General features: G+C 39.7%; 1 protein-coding gene across 1 annotated transcript in view; it reads right to left on the bottom strand.

Moving 5' to 3' along the window:
• Positions 1–20,832, bottom strand: part of CRACD (capping protein inhibiting regulator of actin dynamics) — a 253,368-nt gene extending 232,536 nt beyond the window's left edge. The window contains 2 exon segments of the mRNA XM_032400426.1: positions 19,930–20,021; positions 20,647–20,832. The gene's annotated coding sequence lies outside the window, so the exon portion shown is untranslated.
• Positions 20,833–21,669: the final 837 nt, after the last annotated feature.

Here is a 21,669-nt window from a genome sequence, read left to right as displayed (position 1 = left end):
TAGCCATCCTCCACCCCCAGCCAGGAGTGGCAGGCAGCTGTGCTTGCATGTGTTCCTAGAGCAGCTTGCACAACTAGGAGCTAGGGTGGGCAAAAAAGGACTCTCTCCTACGAATATTGGGGATCTGTGCTCTGATCGCTGACTGCGGCTTCTGACCACGTAAGTGCAGACAAGGAGGCTGGCAGCCACTGTTGTTGCACCTTCCCCTAGTACCGCAAGCCTCTCCCCCTCTGGCTAAAGTGACTTCCAGGGGATTTAAAGGGCCAGTGTCTCCACCCTTCCCCCACTTCACTTTTCACCCTTTCCCCTTCTCCAGGAGCTAGACATTAAAGACTAAGACATTCAAAAACAACTGTGAGTTACTCCACACAATGCCAGGGCAGCAGCTCTTTCTGACCACGGGTCGTGCCCCCATGCTTTAATAAAACCACCATTTTGCACCAAGAAAACAAAACAAAACAAACAAACAAACAAAAAACACATACACGGGAAAAATTAGAAAATGATCACACATGCCCAGGGAAAGGCTCAGAAAAGACCTTCAGGTTAATCCTCAGCACAGACACCGCCTACAACAATCAAAAAAACAAAAAAGAGCAAACCCTAGGTAAAGGGGATAATCTGATTTCCAGAATTACCACATTATTAGATTAAAATGTCCAGTGTTCAACCAACCAACTAAACAAAAATCACAAGTCATACAAAGGAACAGAAAAGCATGATACATTCAAAGGAAAAAACAAATCAACAGAAACTGTCCCTGAAAAAAGACCTAATGGCGGATATATTAGACAAAGACGTTAAAGCAAGTGTCTTAAAGATGCTATAAGAACTGAAGGGAGATGGGGAAAGAGTCAAGAAAATGATGTGTTAACAAAATGGAAATATTAAAGAGAGATAAAACCTAAAAAGAAACAAAACAAATTTTGAGCTGAAAAGTACAGTAACAGAAATGAAAACGTCACTAAGATGTATTCAAAGGAAGTTGTCAGGAAGCAGAAGAATCAGTGGACTTGAAGATAGGACAATGGAAACTATTGTCACTGAGAAACAAAAAAAGGGAGCTGAAAGGAAAGAAACAGAGCTTAGGGATGTGTGTGTGTGTGTGTGTGTGTGTGTGTGTCACCACGGAACAGATGAACATACACATTATGGGAGTGCCAGAAGAAGGAGACAGAAATGAGCAGAAAGAATATTTGAATAATGGCTGAAACTTCCCAAATTTGATAGAAGACATGAATATAAACACTCAAGAATTTCAATGAACTCCAAGTACTTTGAACACTCAGAGACCCACACCAAGACACATTATAATGAAACTTTCAAAACACAAAGAGAAAGAGAAAATCTTGAAAACAGCGAGAGAAGTGAATCACTACATACAAGGGATCCTCAATAAGATAACCAGATATCTCACCAGAAACTTTGGAGGCAAGAAGACAATAGACTAATATATTCAAAGTGCTAAAAGAAAAAAAACTGTCAAGTAAGAATCCTATATCTGGCAAATCTTCAAACGTGTGGGAGAAATTAAGACATTTCCAGATAAAAAAAGTTGAGGGAGTTTGTGACTACTAGACCAGGCTTGCAAGAAATGCTCAAGGGAGTCCTACAGGTGAAATAAAAGACACTACACAGTAACTCAAAACTGTATGGAAAAATAAAGATCTCAATAAAAATAAATATATGGGCAATCATAAAAGCTAGTATTATTGTAACAACGGTTTGTATCTGTATTCTTTGTTTTCCACATGATTTAAGAAACTAATACATTTAAAGAAAAAAGATATTATTAACATGAGAGCTGCTATGACTGTAACTTTAGTATATGATTCCCAATCTTGTTTTCTACATAGCTTAGGAGACTAAAGCATTTAAAAGGATTATTAGTTTATGATTTGGGGCACACAATGTATAAAGATGTAATTTTGTGACAACAACTAAAAGGGGTGGAAACAGAGCTCTAAAAAAAAACGTTTTTGGATGTTATTAAACTATAAAATCATGTTAACATGTTATAACTTTAGAATGTTAAATGTAATCCTCATAGTAATCACAAAGAAAATAGCTATAGAAGAAATGAGAAAGGAATTTAAACATTTTAATACCAAAAAAATTAACTAAACACAAAAGAAGACAGTAATATAGGAAATGAGGGACAAAAAGCTACAGGACATATAGAAAACAAATAGCACAATGACATAAGTCCCTCCTTATCAGTAATCACTTTAAATAAAATTGGATTAAACTCTCCTAATAAAAGAGAGATTGGCAGAGTGGTTAAAAACACAAGACCCAACTATAAGCTGTCTATGAAAGACTCAGTTGAGATCCAAAGACAAAAACAGGTTACAAGTGAAAGAACAGAAGAAATATTCCATACAAAAAGTAACCAGAAGAGTGGAATGGTGGCTGTACTAGTATTAGACAAAACAGACTTTAAATTTAAAAATATTACAGAAGACAAAGAAGGATATTAAACATTAATAAAAGGTTCAATACAGCAAGAAGATATAATAATTATAAACACATATCTAATGACAGACCACCAAAATATATGAAGCAAAAACTTCACATGGGACATTTTCCAGTACAGACCATATGCTGGGCCACAAATTAAGTCTCAGTAGATTCAGAAAGATAGATATCAGGGCACCTGGGTGGCTCAGTCAGTTAAGCATCTGCCTTCAGCTCAGGTTATGATCCCAGGGTCCTGGGATCAAGTCCCACACCGGGGTCCCTGCTCTGCAAGGAGTCTGCTTCTCCCTCTTCCCCTCCTCTTACTCAATCTCTTTCTCTTTCTCAAATAAATAAAATCTTAAAAAAAAAAAAGATGTCATACAAAGTACCTTCTCTGACCACAGTGAGATGAAGTTAGAAATCAATAACAAAATAAAACTGGAAAATTCACAAAATTGTGGAAATTAAACACTACACTTTTTAAACAACCAATGGACCAGAGAAGAAATAACAAGAAAAATTAGAAAATACTTAAGAGATAAATGAAAATATAACACAAGACACCAAAACTTATGGGGTACAGCAAAATTTATAGCTATAAACACATTAAAAAACAAGAAAGAGTTCAAATCGACAACTTAATTTACAACTTAAGGAACTAGAAAAAGAACAAACTAAACCCAAAGCTACCAGAAGGTAGAAAATAAAAATTAGAGCAGAGATAAACGAAATGGAGAGCAGAAAATTTGAAAAAAAATCAATGAAACCAAAATTTGGTTCTTTGAAAATATGAATAAAATTGACAAACTTTTAGCTAAATAAACTAAGAAAAAAAGAAAAGACCCAAAATTACTAAAATCAGAAATGAAAGTGGAGACATTACTACTGATTCCACAGAAACGAAAAGGATTAAGAGAGTACTATGAACTGTATGCCAAAAAATTCAATGACCTACATAAAATGGGCAAATTCCTTAAAACACAAAACCTACCAAGATTAAAACATGAAGAAAGAGAAAATCTGAAGAGAACTATGACAGGGAAAGAAATAGAATCAGTAATCAAAAATCTCCCAACAAAGGAGAGTCCTGGACCTGAGAGTTTCACTGGTGAATTCTACCAAACATGTAAAGAACTAATACCAATCCTTCTCAAACTTTTCAAAAGAACTGAAGAGGAGGGAACACTTCATAACTCATTCTATGAGGCCAGCATAACCCTGATACCAAAGCCAGACAAAGACATTAAAAGAAAACTACAGACTAATATCCCTTAGAATCACTGATGCAAAAATCTTCACCAAAATACTAGCAAACAGAATTCAGCAGCATATTAAAAGGATTATATACGTTGACCAAGTAGGATTTATCCCTGGATTGCAAGGATGGTCCAACATAAAAAAATTCATCAATGTAATATGTCCTATCAATAAAATGAAGGAAAAATACCACATGATTATCTCAATTGATACAGAAAAAATATCTAACAAAACTAAATATTCTTTCATGATAAAAATATTCAACAAACAGAAATAGAAGGAAACTACCTCAACTTAATAAAAGTCATATATTAAAAACCCACAGCAGGGGCGCCTGGGTGGCTAAGTCATTAAGCGTCTGCCTTCGGCTCAGGTCATGATCCCGGGGTCCTGGGATCGAGCCCCGCATCGGGCTCCCTGCTCCGCGGGAAGCCTGCTTCTGCCTCTCCCACTCACCCTGCTTGTGTTCCCTCTCTCGCTGTCTCTCTCTCTCTGTGTCAAATAAATAAATATTTAAAAAAAAAACAAAACCCACAGCAGAGTTTTTTGTTTCATAGAGACAAAGACCATGAAGAGTGCTTGACAACTCCTCAGCTGGCTCCCTCCATGAAGGTGAGGGAAAGGAGGGGAGAATTCTTATGTTTTGATTTTAGAACTCTGAATTTAGAGTGATTAGCCTTTACTCAGAAAAATAAAGTGGTGTTTTTATTTCCATTAAAAAAAAACAAACTCACAGCAAACATCATACTCAATCGCGAAAGACTGAGAGCCTTTCCTCTAAAATCAGGAACAAGGCGAGATGTTTGCTTTCATTACGTTTATTCAACAAAGTACTGGGAATTCTAGCCAGAGCAATTAGGCAAGCAAAGGAAATAAAAAGTAACCAAATTGGAAAGGAAGAAGTACAATTATCTCTGTTTGCAGATGATATGATCTTATATGTAGAAAACCCCAAAGACTACACACACACACACACACACACACACAAAGAAAAGGTGTTAGAATACATGAATTCAGCAAAGTAGCAGGATACAAAGTCAACACACAAAAATCAGTTGTATTTCTACACACAAACAATTAACCATGTATAAAGGAAATTACAAAAACAAATCCACTTACAATCATATCAAGAAGAATAAAATACTTAGGGGGCGCCTGGGTGGCTCAGTCGGTTAAGCATCTGCCTTTGGCTCAGGTCATGATCCAGGGTCCTGGGATGGAGCCCAGCAACAGGCTCCCTGCTCAGCGAGGAGTCTGCTTCTCCCTTTCCCCCTGCCCCTGCCTGTGCTTGCTCTCTCTCTCTCTCTCTCTCTCTCAATATCTCTCTCTCAAAAAAAAAAGAATAAAATACTTAGGAAATAACTTAACCAAAGAGGTGAAAGACTTGTACAATTAAAACTACAGAACAGGGGTGCCTGGCTGGCTGAGTCAGTAGAGCATATGACTCTTGATCTCAGGATCATGAGCTTGAGCCCCACGTTGAGCACAGAGATCACTTAAAATAAATATTACTTAAAGAAATTAAGGAAGCCATAAATATATGGAAACACATCACATGTTCAAGGGTTGGAAGACTTGATATTGTTAAAATGTCAATACTACCCAAAGTAATTTACAGATTCAATGCACTCCCCATTAAAATCCCAATGGTGTTTTTAGGCAGAAATTGAAAAACTCATCCTAAAATTCACATGGAATTTCTGGGGGCCAGAATAATCAAAACAATCTTGAGAAAGAAGAACAAAACTGGAGGACTCATATTTCCTAATTTCTAAACTTACTACAAAGCTACAGTAATCAAAACAGTATAGTATTGGCATAAAGAGAGACCTAGAAACCAATACAATAGAACAGAAAGCCCAGAAATAAACCCCTGCATATATGGTCAAATGATTTTGGCAAGGGTGCTAAGACCATTCAGTGGAGGGAAAACAGTCTTTCCAACAAATGGTGCTAGGAAAACTTAATATCCACATGCAAAAGAAAGAAACTGGATCCTTACCTAACACCATATACAAAAATTAACTCAAAATGGATGAAGGACCAAATGTTTCAGGATGTAAGACCTAAAACAATAAAATGCTTAAAAGAAAACACAGGACAAAAGCTTCACAACATTGAATTTGGCAACAATTTCAACACCAAAGGCACAGGTAACAAAAGGAAAATAAACTGGATTTCACAAAAATCTTTAAATTTTATACATCAAAAGACAGTATTCATAGAATAAAAAAGCAACCACAGAATGGAAGAAAATATTTGCAAATCATATATTGGATGAGGGATTAATACCTAGAATACACAGAGAAATTCTAAAACTCAACAATACAAAAGCAAACAACCTAAATAAAAAGCAAAGGACTTGGATAAACATTTCTCCAAAGAAGATATAGGAATGGCCCATGAGCACATGAAAAGATGCTCAACATCACTAATCATTAGAGAAATGTAAATCAAAACTGCAATTAGATATCACCTCACACCTGTCAGGACGGCTATTATCAAAAAACAAGAAAAAAACAAACAACCCCGGCCCCAAAAGACAACAAGTGTTGGCAAGGATGTGCAGAAACTGGAACCCTGTGCACTGTTGGTAGAATGTACAACGGTACAGCCACTGTAGAAAACAGTCTGGTGGTTCCTCGAAAAATAAAGAATGGAATTACCGTCTGATCCAGCAATTCCACTTCGAGGTCTACACCCAAAAGAACAAAAAACAGGGTCTTGAAGAGATATTTGTACACCCATGTACATAGCAGCCTTATTTACAATAGCTAAAATATGGAAGCAACCCAAGAACTGACTGACAGATGAATGGATAAACAAAATGTGGTATATACATTCAATGTAATAGTTATTCCCCTGCTTTTCTTTCTTTCTTTTTTTTTTTAAAGATTTTATTTATTTATTCGACAGAGAGAAACACAGTGAGAGAAGGAACAGAAGCAGAGGGAGTGGGAGAGGGAGAAGCAGGCTTCCCGCCGAGCAGGGAGCCCGATGCGGGGCTCGATCCCAGGACCCTGGGATCATGACCTGAGTTGAAGGCAGATGCTTACGGACTGAGCCACCCAGGTGCCCCTCCCCTGCTTTTCAAAAAGTTTATGATATGCCACTTTGCTTTTACCAAAGACTCACATCAATGCCTGTTTTCACTAACTGAAAGAAATCTGAGAAGGATTTTTTATTTTACCAAAAAAAGGCAAAAAGTAAAGATAGTGTTCAGCATCTGTTGTGCAGCGAGCCATTAGAGAGGCAGCGCAGAGCCTGAGCAGCGAGAGTGGTGCTGCCAAGCTCCTTCCCCAGGCGCTACACTCAGCCTCTCGGCATCAAACCCCCATAGCTGTGAGCTGTGCCTGCGAGCATCCGTGTTTATCGTGATTTATTGCGTGCATCCGTCAGCAAGAGGTATCATAGGTAACAGTAAACCTAGAAGGTTATTTTTGGGGTCTGGGAATGCTCAAAATCATTTTCAAATTAATCGTAATTGCCTCTTCATTTTATGCCATTTCAGCTTACAAAGGGTTTTATAGGAATACTCTACTTTCGGACAGCAGGAGAAACCCATATTATTACTATTATAACAAGTAATAACGAGTGAGGATGTGGAGAAATCAGAACCCTTGTGCAATTGCTGGTGGGATTTTAAAATAGTACGGTCATTATAGAAAACAGTATGGGCAGTCCTCAAAAAGTTAAACATAAAATTACCCTATGATTCCAGCAATTTTACTCCTAGGTATATATCCAGAAGAATAGAAAGCAACAACTCAAAAAGATGCACAACAATGTCCATAGCAGTATTATTCACAACCCAAATGTCTATCAACAGATCAATGAATTTTTTAAGATGTGTTATATATATATATGTGTGTATATATATATATATATATATATGATGTAATTTTATTCAGCCATAAAAAGGAATAAAGGTCTGATACATCCTACAACATGGGTAAATCTTTAAAATATTATACTAAGTGAAGTAAATTAGCCACAAAAGGACAAATATTCTGTGATTCCATTAATATGAAGTACCTAGGATAGGCAAAATCAGAGAGACAAAGTAGAATAGAGGTTACCAGGGGATGGGGGAATGAGGAGTTACTGTTTAACAGGCCACAAAGTTTCTGTTTGGGATAATGAAAAAGTTCTGGAATTGAACAGTGGAGATGGTTGTATGACACTCTAAGTGTACTTAATACCAATGAACTATATACTTAAACTGGTTAAAATGGTGGGGCCTGTGGGTGGCTCAGTCGGTTAAGCATCTGACTCTTGATTTCAGCTCAGGTCACAATCTTGGGGTTGTGAGGTCGGTCACCCCATGTTAGGATCTGCACTCGGCAGGGAGTCTGCTTCTCTCCCTCTGTACTTCCCCCTGCTCACACACAGTGAGCGCACTCTTTCTTTCTCTTTCTCTAAATAAATAAATAAATCTTTTAAAAAAAAGTTTAAAATGGTAAATTTTATATTATATATATTTTGCCACAATAAATATATTTTTAAACATTTGAGGAGAAAAAACAAAAATATTGGAAATTCAAATATAATAATCACATACTAACATGACCTGTTAGTACTGTGTCCAAACAGAATTCCTTTCTCTCTCCTTCCTCCCCTTCCTTCCTTCTTTCCTTTCTTCCTTAGGTCTTTCCTTCCTTCTCGCCTCTATACCAAACAGCTAAACATTCTGAGGAAGAGAGATGCATGAGGGAATTTTAATGAGACTTGATAAATCATATTACAACAGGGACTGGCAGAATGAGGAAATCTAGAGCAGGGATTATAAACAACCAGCAGGCAGAACCAAAGACCCAGAAGGTACTTCTATCTTCAGTAAAAGGGAAAATGAAGAAAGAACAAAAATACAGCCCCAAATTATAAATCATTCAGTTCTGTAACAACTGCTTGTAACTATCTTAAAGGATAAGATGAGTTCAGTAATTCAGGCAGGGCCAGTTCCACTGGCTGTGAAGTACTGAGAAAGAAACAAAACCACGTAGCCTGGATTCCAGGCCAGCAGAGTTCAGGGATCACATCTTACACCATCTCAAAAAGTACAGCCTACCACCCTGGCTTCCAACACTGCAGACATCATTTGTGGGAAATCAATTTAAAACTCTTCACGGTCCTCAATAAATAGTAAGTCCAGATTTCCCAACCTAATATCTCATATAAAGAACAAGCCAGTTTTATGCATACTCTTCTGCTGATAACTACTCAACTATTTCACATCTCCAAGAAAAAGGTTATGGGCCAAAGAAAAATGTTTGCATTCTTCAGCCTTTCACTTGATTTGACAAGGATCATCTATCTATACATCAAACTTGGAAGACGTCAAGATAGACCTAACTTATTAATGATTCTTTAAAAAAAAATCATAATGCCACTGTTACAATTATAACTGGCAGAAATGGTCTCCTAAGATGCGTTCCAGCTCTAATTAAAACAGGGCTGTCCCAGAGCTCCCACTTAATTTTAATTCATATTAAAATAACTCAGAAGAGCTATTCAATATATGAACAACCTCCTCAAATCCAGTTGGTTAAATGTTAGCATCTTCCCTTTCCGTAAGTCGCAAGGTTTGAGATAGATCATGTGAGGAGGGAGAGAGGAGGCATCCAAATTACCAACACAAGTGGCATTTTTTCAGGACACCAAAGAAACTGTTTTCTAAAATGAGATTATGCTGTACTAGTCAAGCTATTTAAAAGACGGAGTACTAAAAAGATCCTGCCCATCAATAACCATATTGGTGGAATTAATCAAAACTGTAAGAACAACATCTATCTGGAAACTGATTTTAATCAATATTGAAGAGACTGAACTCCCACAGCTTTTCACTTAATTATACCTATGATTTGAAAGCTGGAAGAGATTCCAAATATTCCCACGGCTCTTCTACTTCAAAGTACTCTGGGCTACTCTATCCAGAAACAGTGCCACGTTTCACTCCACTCACTCAGCTTTACTTTCAAGTACTTAGGACATTATATTATATACTTACATGTTTACTATTTACTGTCCCTCCCCCACTGGAATATCGCCTCCATCACAAAGGGCCCTGTGTGTCTGCCCTTGTATCCCAGCAACAGCAACAGCCCTTGGCACAGACCGAGCCCTTGGTAACTACTGTATCTGTTTACTGACTGACTGGATAATTCTTGCCCCATACCCTTTGATTTTATACATGAGACGATCTGAGGCCCAGAGGAGTGAAGTGACTTGCGCAAGGTCACCAGGCTAATTAGAGGGAAAGCTGCCCTTAGAATCAGGCCTCTTAAATCCCAGTCATCCTTCCAAAGTCAATGCAATCATGCCACTCGCTGCTTAGGATAGCTCTCCATTGCCTAAAAAAATGTCAACGCTCCTTACCTTTTTCAAATCTCTCCAAATTTTGCCTGACCCACTTTTCTAGTCCTGCCTCTACCACTCCCTTCCACACCAGATGTTCCTGCCACCTCAATATACCATGGCTTTCGTGCTTACTTTCCACCCCCTCTCCATCTGTCAAAATTCTCCCCATCCTTCAAGACCCAGCTCAAATATCACTTCCTCTGTAAGCGACCTCCTTATCTTTCTTTATTCAATCCTTCTTCACCAGAATAATCACTCCTTCTGAGTTGCCATAGCATTTTGATGCATCCTAGCACACTTTAAAGTCTGCCTTGTGTTTCTTCTTCACTAGACTGTGAGTCCTTCGTTTTCATACTCACTAGCCACTCCACACTGCCTGATAGAAACAGCTGGATTGGGGGAAAGGGAGGGAATTCAAGGGAGGTGTACTACCCCTTCCATGCTCAATATGACTCCTGATGCAACAACAGCCTCCCGGCATCCCAACCGGCTGCCCCAATGACAAAGGAAAAAACTTAGTTATTGTTAAAAACGAGAGGTGACATTAAACATGACAGTACATGAAATCAGATAGTGAAATGTAGACCATAAATTATAATGCATTTGTTCTGCAACAGTGTAAAAATGCTACATTCTTAAGTTAGACTGAGACAAGGTTATTAGTATTTTTGCATTCAAGTAATCTGCACTCCCCCAACCTTTGTTCTTCTCATGCTTTACCCATGGTACCCAGCACATGGTGTGTACTCAATACATGTCTGGTGCTATACGATAAAGTGGGTTTCCGATGACTCAGGCCGGATGGAATGTGAATGGTCATGGTACTTGTGAAAATTAATAAAAGGATACCTCATTTAGAATGAAGTCTCGAGACCAGCAGGGGGAGTGCTCACACCCAGCACTCCTGCTCAATTTCAGGCCCAAGGGCAAGTGGCACATTGGAGGTGGATACTACTTCTACAATCCCAGCAGCCCAGCCAATGAGAGGCAGTCACAGTTCAGCCAATGAGAAGCCCCTCCCAACTTGCCCCTTTCCTCTATAAAAAAGCAGTCCACTGCTTTGTTCTCCAGTCTTGTCTATAGTTCTGCCATAGCTTCCATGTCCCAAATTGCATTCTCTGCTATTCCCAAATAAGCAAATCTTTTGCTGATAAAATAAGTGGCACTTTTATTTTTAAGGTTAACAACCTTGGGCACCTGGATGGCTCAGTTGGTTAAGCGACTGCCTTCCACTCAGGTCATGATCCTGGAGTCCCAAGATTGAGTCTCCCATTGGGCTCCCTGTTCAAGAGGGAGTCTGCTTCTCCCTTTGACCCTCCCCCCTCTCATGCTCTCTCTCTCTCATTCTCTCTCAAATAAATAAATAAAATCTAAAAAAAAAAAAGGTTAACATTCTTTTCATTAAGCTTCATACCACAGGGCACTGTTACATATTTTGGCCTACTCAAAGGTAACCATTAAGAGATTGCTATCTTGTTTTGTTTCTCTAGACCCAGGATCAACCAGGCTTTTGTAAACAGACAAAAAGCATAGAAAAATGGTAATCGGGAAATCTTTTTATAAGCCAATCTTCTGGAAGTAATCACGTATCTTCTTTCAACCTCCACACCACCCTTACTTTTACACCCTTACATTTGTCTTTTTAAGACAAATTCCTGGGGCGCCTGGGTGGCTCAGTCAGTTAAGAGTCTGCTTTGGCTCAGGTCATGATCCCAGGGTCCTGGGATCAAGGCCCATGTCAGGCTTCCTGCTCATGGGGAGCCTGCTTCTCCCTCTGCCTCTCCCGCTCTCCCTTTGCCTCTCCCGCCTGCTCATGCTCTCTCTCTCAAATAAATAAAATCTTAAAAAAAAACAAAGATAAATTCTTGCACATTTTTAGCTGGATGGACGTATGGATGATGAGATTAACTGAAGTGTCAGAGGTTGCCTGACAAAGTCACTGTTCACTAGCTGTCATTAGGTCACTGATAACAAACTGATGGTGTCTTAGAACTGTGTGGGCCAGAAAGAAAGACTAGATCTAAAGGTGCATAAAGTGAACATCTTTTAGATGTTAATTTGAGCTGCCTGTGCTGATTGAAAAGCAAAAATCTCAATCAGAAATAATAAAGACAACAAATTTGGTCCTAAGGTTTTCTCCCTTTTTATCATTGCCAATTAAAGACCATAATGTTCACAAAACTGACAGAAAACCCACATTCTGGGGCCATGGCTTTGTACCAGCCAACTCTGGCTAGTTCTTCCTCAACTGGCACATCAGGAGCATTCATGGTTAAGAGAGAATAACTAACAGCTCATAGCTCTTTCTTCAGAACATAGGCTAAGTAAGCAATGTCTCTTCACTTTAGCTCTTTTCCTTCCAAAAGGGGTACAGCCTGAAAATCTTGCTGCTTTGTCCATCAAGGTTCACTCAAAACTACCTGAAATTTTTATAATAAGAAATACATAGTGAAGTACCTCTTTAACGAGCACCATCTTATTTACCCAAGTTACAGCTGTTAATGTCTAATATCTTAATGCATTTTTCTCAGAAGTAAATAAAGCTATAAGACCTCTGACCTACATAGGAAGCTAAAACGGAGTCTCAACATCAACATTATAAACAAACTTTCCCTCCTATATATGAGCGTGTGCACATACACACAAATTGGCATAACACCTAATGTACAGTGACTCAAGCACAGATCTTGCAACTTAATGATAATTGCCATGCACTAAATGGTCTTCTAATGGTTCAAAGAGTTCCATCTTCCAGAGCACCTAACCTATTAGCAAGAAGAGATTACAGGCAATGGAAAGAACTCAGCTCAGTTACTTAACCTCTGAACCTTAGCCTTCTCATCTGTAAAATGAGGGGCTGGTTTAGAACAGTGCTGCCCAGTAGAATGCAAGCCACAAATGTGAGCTGCATATGCAGTTTTAAATTTTCTAGTGGGTATATTTAAAAAAGTAAAAAGAAACAGGTAAAATTAATTTTAATAATGTTTTATTGAACCTAACATAGCTAAAATATTATTTCAACATAGTCTATTTTGAAATTATTAATAAGGTACTTTACATTCTTTTTTCATACCAAGTATTTGAAATCTACACCACATCTCCCTTTGGACAAGCCACATTTCAAATACTCAGCAGCCACATGGACCATATGAGACAGCACAAATCCAGATGATCTTTGGTATTTCTCTTGTTATTGGAGGTAATTTCAATAAAGGGAAGAAGAGACACGTACATCATAGGAGACTTAGAAAAACTGTAAGTGTTCCCCTGTTAAATTCAGTGAAGTTGGATCTGTAAACAACAGACTAGGTGGTTTGATCTACTACTTGCAGATTTACCCTCTTCTCGCTACCATAGCCACCATCCTACAAACCTAAAGGGACATTAAGAACATTCAGGAAAGTGTACAACTACTTAATAAATGAGACTCTTAGAAAATCCTAACTAGGAAAAAACAACTGTTAAAATGAGAATTCAACAGAAATGACAAAGAAAAATAACTGACAACACGTTATCTTCCACATATTAAGATAATGCTATGAAACCAATTTGCACATGCTTTTGGGCTTGTTTCTCTAATTACTCAACATCCACTGTTCTAGGAAGAGTCATGCTGCTCCTCTCACACTGTCTTGTTTATTAGTCCCTTTGTGATCAATGATCTGCCTTCGCCAGATGGCTAGTCTGGGTTAAGAGTACAATATGAGATCAGAGAACAAAGCAAAGCTAACTGGCCTTCCCAAGAACTGAACCTGTGACCCTGACCTCATTAACTCTAGAAAACAGTTAACCCATCACAAACATGCCTGGGCAGCTGCATCACTAAGAGTGCCAAGAAAGTCCACTGCGTCTGTCACAACAATGCACTGGTAGAGAAAAAGTCACTCTATATTTATGAAGAACTTTTCAAAATGAAGAAAATCCTGCATGCATCATTGAAGCAGTCTGGAATTCACCAGCAGCGTCTTCTCTGCTGGATCGACTAGTCACAAGCTTCCCTAAGAACATCAGCTGTGGCCCCTATCTAAGACCACAAATGGCTCTGTCAAGGGCGTTCAGTGTACTGATGTTTCCTTTTCCAAAACAGTGATCATAGGACTATGGCCTTTCCTTTCTATGTCTGTGTGAGGAAACCATTGGTTAACAGTTATAAACCATGGGTTAACAAGAATTTTCACAGATTACATATTGAATCCCGCTTATCTCAGATTTAAATAATAGCTGAATTTCTCTATTGCATCCCCCCCACTGCCTGTTCCCCTTTTTCCCCCTTAGTGCCAGCCAGTCCCTCACCAGGGAGGCCAGTGGGCATCTGGGTGGATTGTTCTTGCCTTCCCTGGTAAAAGCCCGACACCTTTTTAGTAAATTGTCATTCCTTTCTTGTTACTGGGAATAATTCCTCCTAGCAGCTGCTACCTGTTTCACATCCTAACAACCTGTCTCTAATGAGCTGAGTACCTACTTCTGATTTAAATATCTCCCAGAGCGTTTCAGGGATGCAGTTTCTGTGTCTTTTCCTCAAACACTTAATATTTACTATAGTACGAGTTTTAGAAGCAAGTTTATTGAAATTTCCCCTTCAGCCTTAAAGTACGCTTTTGAAAAATTCTACAAATACCTAAAAGAACTGGTGAAGATTTTAAATCTGATTGAATATATTTCTGCTTTTCATTTTCACATTTCAAATGGAATCACCTTTTCACATGCAAACTTATTACAATATAAAAGCTATTACAGTCGGGCTGTTTGGCTTCTTAAATGTTTCTGATAACATATAACTATAAGACATTCAACATCTTTTAAAGGTTTTTACTCTGTTTTTTTATTTCCACAAAGTTACTTAAGAATTTTTTAAATTTATGGATTAAGGGGCGCCTGGGTGGCTCAGTCGGTTAAGCGACTGCCTTCGGCTCAGATCATGATCCCAGGGTCCTGGGATGGAGCCCCACATCGGGCTCCCTGCTCTGCAGGGAGCCTGCTTCTCCCTCTCCCACTCCCCCTGCTTGTGTTCCCTCTCTCACTGTCTGTCTCTCTGTCAAATAAAAATAAAATCTTTAAAAATAAATAAATAAATAAAAATAAATAAATTTATGGATTAAGAGTTTATAATCTTGCATTTCTCATATATCTGTAGAAATCACACATGTATGTATATCTAATATATGCATATGGATCTGCCTCAAAGCCACTAGCATAAACATCTAAATTGACTGTACTCTTATCTCTAAGAATTTTCACATTGAGAGTAATAGTTCTATCATTTTGTTATACATCTAAAACTAATAACATTGTATGTCAATTATACTTCAATTAAAAAAAGAGTACAAAATGTAATGGTAACCAAGTTTAGTATCAAATTACAATAACCATTCGATAGCTGGAATGTTCCTTGATGCTCTCAGAAACTATACCAATTCACTAAGGGTCAAGTGTTAGACAAAAGGAATGTTAATAAATTAAGCATAAGATGTGAGCTTATTAAATCTGTACGCCTTTCACTAGTAGCAAAACAATTTTTTGAGGGCTAACCTAAGGATGAAATCTGATATCCAAAAATAAATAAAGCAATATATTCACTTTTATCTAATCTTAACAGAAAATGAAGACTAATGAACAGAAACATACAGATTTTCAAACCAAATAAATAAACCATGAAACTGCTGTTCTTTGTCTAATATATCATCATGATCTACACAAACTCTGAGTTTAAAATTATCAAATTTGAAAAGACTCACCTTAATTCAACAAATAAACTGTTTAAACATCGAGTTAAAAGTTAAAAGCTCCATGCACAGAGACACTCTAATGCAAAAGCAGGAGCATATTTCTATACTTAAAGGTAGAGAAGATACTTAAGCACCCGGTAATCATCTCGTTATTACACTCCTACATGTCCACAGCAATAGGCAGACCAGACACTACAAGAGTCTGAATCTAGAAGATGCAAGTGTGAAAGAAACAGTGAAATCTGCTTTTCCACTGTCATTTAAAATCACCTATCTGTAAATTCTAAGTACTATTTATAAAATATATTCCCTTACAACATGCTTTAATTCTTCCTGACGATAGTTTTAAAAGAGGAAAGTCCCAAAAACCAAAAAATTAAAATTGAAATACTGCTAAAAATTAAGAAACACTTGCAAAGGGCGCCTGGGTGGCTCAGTCGTTAAGCGTCTGCCTTCGGCTCAGGTCACGATCCCAGAGTCCTGGGATCGAGTTCCGCATCGGGCTCCCTGCTCTGCAGGAAGCCTGCTTCTCCCTCTCCCACTCCCCCTGCTTGTGTTCCTGCTCTCGCTATCTCTCTCTCTCTGTCAAATAAATAAATAAAATCTTAAAAAAAAAAAGAAACACTTGCAAAGAACTGAAATTTAAAAAAAAATTTAATAGGGTGGTTAGTTGTGCTTCCTTATAAGTACTTTACAAAATAAATACTTTTACTGCCCGGTGAGTTTGAGACAAATCAATATACTATAAAATACTCTTCGTGGCTCTTAAGTCTTCATTTTGTGCCTTAACAAAAGCTGACATTCATTCGTAATGAAGTCTTTTCATAGTTACACAGCTATTTCATGTCTCTTTTGAAGACATATTAAACCTTTGGGTGCTCAATAAAACTGACCAATTAATTGACTCTATTGTAAAAACCCGAGAAGCTATTCCCAAATATTTACAACAAAGAACAGCCAAAGTCAAAATGAGTTACTAGTCTACCCAATATGTTTTCTTACTTTACTAAGTTGAAAATTTTCTTCAAATGGGTCCTTTCAAAGGAAACTATAAAAGATGTACCACAAGGGGTAAATTCTTGATATTGCCATTCAAATTTACATAAAAAGAATGATAGATCTACAGCAATCACTGTGACAGAATATCGGAACAGGGTAAGACAGCAGAGAACTCTGGGGTCAAACAGAACTCAGTATGAGTTCTTGCTTCATCTCTACTAACTTTATGACCCTGGGCAAGTTAATAAAACCTCTCTGGGTCTTAATCTCAATTATCAAATGGAAACACAGGGCCAAATTACAGGCTGTTGTGAGCCCTAAATTAGATAACATATATAAATAGACTGCTTAGCACAGTACCTAGATCATGATACTCAATAGATGACTGTAATTAGTACGAAATATTTAAGAATCTATTGTCAGTTTAATAATCCTTCCAAATGATGTAGATGATTAAAAGGAAAAATGTAAAGATTTTTCTTTCATTTAACTTGATCATCCTTTACATGAACGCTTTTCAAACTTCAGGTCCTACCCATTAATGGAATCTGAAATCATTCAGTGGTTCTTAACCAGCATTTTTAAGTAAGATAGAATAAAAATATAAGAATGAATTGCACATAGGAAGTTTAAGCTTGATTCATGAATTTCTTTTAAACATATTTGTAATGTGTCTGTATGCTGGATGGCAACATAAAATTCACCTCTTACTGTGCCAAGAAAAAAAAATTAAAAGCCACTGCTTTAAGGGCACCTGGGTGGCTTAGTCAGTTGAACATCAGACTCTTGGTTTCGGCTGGGGCATGATCTCGGGGTCATGAGATGGAGCCCTGTCTGGGGCTCCCCGCTTGGCAAGAAGTCTGCTTGAGATTCTTTCCCCCTCCTCCTTCCCTCTCTGCTCCTCCTGACCCCTCGCGCGTGCTCTCTCTCTCTCTAAAATAAATAAATAAAATCTTTTTTTAAATAAATAAAAGCCACTGCTTTACATTATAATAATGGGAATAAAAATAATTAGTTGACACTGAATGCTTTGTTTGTGCTATGCACATACATGATTTCACTTGATCCTTCCTCAGACCCTATAAGATAGGTACTATGACTTCCACCATTTTACAGATGAGGAAACTGAGACTTAGAGATATTTAGTCACTTGCCAAAGATGCAGTGCTAGCAACTTGTTAATCCAGGGTTCAAATTTAGTCACCCGACTCTAGAACTTGCACATTTAACCATTTCAGTAATTACTAGGTTGTAAAATATAAGTTTTCCTTATATAAAAGTTATTCAAAAGTTTGACTTTTTCATGAAGCCTAATTTGAGAGTGATTTTCTGGAGTACACTATATCTTGAAAAAGGCAGTGTGGTTCAGAGGTGAAAACACTAGGCATGAGATCCAGCTTCTGTCCCTGGTATTGCTGCTTCAGTGGCAAGGAGTTGGCAAGTCATTTAATCTCACCGTGTCTGGATTTCCTCACCTACAAAACAGGAGTGATAATATCTGGCCTGCCTTCCCATAGGCCATTGTGAGAAAGCACATGTACATACAACAAGTGAAATGCTTCAGCGTGCTACGCAGTTATCTGAGATGATCATTAATACCACCCAAGGGGCCCCATTCTTCATAGAAACATACATCAAAAAAGATAAAAAAAGGAAGGTCACCAGGCTTTTATTAACTATATGTGGAAACATTGTGCACAATTTTGACACACAGTAAGCCTTCAGTAATTGTTCATTAAACTAAAAGAAGCAAATCAATTCAATCTGCATGCATGTTTTATCCATTTTTGTTTTATTTTTCATTAATCATTCTTTCCGTAACTATTTATTGAACACCTACTATAAGCCACGTTAGAAATGTGGACTACAAAAAAAGACTATCAACTGTCCCTTGCCCTGGAGAATTTCATATTAATTTCAATTAATTTTTGTAAAATACTTCTTCATCCAGCAATAATAGCTTACATTTATTATAGTGTGTTATAGTTTAGAAAAAACTACACAGTAGCTTTTGTTTCCTGCACCAAATGCCTAAGTATGTCAAGTCAGTATTACTATTTTCTTGACTCCAAATTTAGTGCTAAGTACTAAATCTTTTTTTTTTTTTTTTAAGATTTTATCCATTTATTTGACAGAGAGAGAAACACAGCGAGAAAGGGAACACAAGCAGGGGCAGAGGGAGAGGGAGAAGCAGACTCCCCACAGAGCAGGGAGCCGGATGTGGGGCTCGATCCCAGGACCCTGGGATCATGACCTGAGCCGAAGGCAGACGCTTAACGACTGAGCCACCCAGGCGCCCCAGTACTAAATCTTTAGAGTGAAAGTTTCTCAGTGTCAGAGATGACTGTAAAAATAAGGTTTTGAAGAAAATACATTTTAATACTGGAAAGGGGCCATCTAGTAGCATGATTTTTTTCCCTTCACATTTCTGAGCTGAAGTAATCTATAGTGCAACCATATCACCTACATAAGATGCATTTTTCTTTTAAAAACCTGCCTTTGAAATTTCTTTTCTTACAGGCAACTTTCTGTTGAATATATTGAACTAGGATTCAGTTTTCTCATAGAATAAAGGAGGCAGTAGTGAAGGTGTATTTCCCTTGTTGACATTTTAAAATAACTCAAAATTGATTGTTGTATTCAGATTCCCGAGTCACATACAATACCAAATAATTGTTAGGCATTTTATATATAATTCAACAACTAAGATAGGTGATTTTTACAGGTGAACATCGATTTACTGACAACTTAATGAATTGAAATTTGCTACAAGATATTTACTAAGAACCGTTTACTAAAATTGCCTTATCCTTTGTATTCTAACCACTCCCTCTCCATCACCACCACCCCCAACATTCTCACACTCCCTCACCTACACCAGATCAGTTTCCAGGCCATTATTCGTAAAACCATATTAAAATTTCACAACACATGGTCCTAGTTACTAGGTTCCCCCTCCCGCCCCCCTCCACCTACTGAGTCAATATGTCTTTATATATACATTCTTTCTTAAAAATCCAGAATTCAGAAAATATTACGATGCCTCTTTTCTGAGAACAACAAACATAAAATGTAAACGTCTGCCCTTCTGTTTACTGATAACCATGAATAAAAGCCATACCCCACCTACCGTATCCGTAGGGTTAGGAGGTCCAATCTCACCACTACAGACCTCTGCAAGAAATGACGGTTACAGGACCAGGAAAACCATCGCAAGAACGCCTGGGAGAAGATAAGGAAAACACATTGTACACCACTGGCAGTGTGCAGTCTCCCGGCTCCAGCCCTTGGTAAACAGGGAGAACCTTTGTCTTGCCTCAGCCATCAAACTGGTGGCTCATCAGAATTGGGGCAACAAGAGTTTGTGCGAAATGGCTTGGCAGAGGTTAAACAAAGCAATGCAGCTCCGGCGTGGGGAGAGGGCTGAGCACGGCCGGCGTCTGAGATCCCAGACGGCGAGGTCTCGCTCTGCCCCCGCCGCAGCAGGCACCCGACCCCGGGACCCCGGGACAGGATGCCGCTGCGCGGGAAGGAGAAAGGGAATTAGAAGGTCCCACGCTCTCGGCAAGTTCCCGGGGCGCAGCCCGTCCGCAGGTTCCCTCGCGTGAGATCCAAAGCGGCGCACACCCAGCGCCGGTTCCTCGGGGAGGGTCCCCACCGTACCCGCGGGGACACCGCCCCAAAGTCCCCGGGGCGGCCACGCCGAGCCCACGTCCCCAGGGCAAGGGCAAGGTCGGGAATCCCGGGGCGTCGCGGGGACGCAGCCTGGGGGATCGCGAGTGCAGGGGAGAAGCCCGCCCGCTGCCCCCATTGTCTGGCTCCGGCCGCGGGCCGACAGGGCGCTCACCTGAGTCTCCGCCTGGTGCCGTGGCTGGCGGAGCGACTGGACGGCGACCGGCGGTCCCGTGCGGGCGGCGGACGCGAGCAAGCCGGCGGCTGCCCCGCAGCACCGGCAGCCTCCACAGCAGCACCAGCAGCGCACCCGCCCATCAGGCGGCCGCGGCCTCCATTGCTCTCCCCGCCGCCGCCACCGCGCGGCACTGCGCGCCCAGCCCCGCGCGGCGTGGTCACGTGTTCCGCCGGCGCCTCGGGCGCTCGGACCCGCACCGCCGCCCCGCCCGGCTTCGCCCCGAAGCGCCGGCAGCCGCCTGGCACTGGGCGCCCGAGCTCTCGCGCCCGCCGGGAAGGGCGCGCATCGGACAGCTCCCCTCCCTGGAGGTGCCCGGGCACCGCGAGCCGGCCGAGCGAAGAGCGTGGGATTGATGAAAGCCTTCCCGGCACTGCAGGGGATGGCTCGAGGGACCACCCAACGCCTGGGGTCTAAGGTTGCTGGGGGCTGGGGGGGCTCGCAGGGAGGCTCGAGTGGGGGCAGAACCCGGGACCATCAGTCATCACCCCGCGACAGGCAAAGCCGCTCCCTGGTACCTGGGCGGGCCAGAGACTAATGGGAGCCACCGGGACTCCAGAGGGAGCTTCCCCCGCAGAGCCCCAGCAGTGAGAGAGAGCACTGGGACTCCTGGAAGTCAAACAAGTTGAAAGATGCCCCACAGAAATAGAAAGGCTCAAAATTGCTTTGCTGAGCCTCTGTACATCAGAACAGAGTGACATTGACGTTGGGCATTATTGTCCCCAGCCATAATGAAATTAAAGATTGAGTTTGATATTTTAAGGAAAATATGTTAACTTTTAATTTTGTGGCCTAACTGGAAACACTGAGACTCTTTCTCTATACTTTTTGCTATGACTGTTTTCAATGGAACTCGGAAATCATTTTCTAGTGATCTTTTCCTTCACCATGCATGCAAAGATGCTAAAAGTAATTCAGTATCATTATTAGTCAGGAAATTGGAAACAAAGTAAAAAAAATCCT

This window comes from Phoca vitulina, unplaced genomic scaffold (assembly GCF_004348235.1).
Source record: "Phoca vitulina isolate PV1807 unplaced genomic scaffold, GSC_HSeal_1.0 scaffold3, whole genome shotgun sequence".
Classification (NCBI taxonomy): Eukaryota; Metazoa; Chordata; class Mammalia; order Carnivora; family Phocidae; genus Phoca; species Phoca vitulina.
This window is presented reverse-complemented; position numbering and strand designations above follow the sequence as displayed.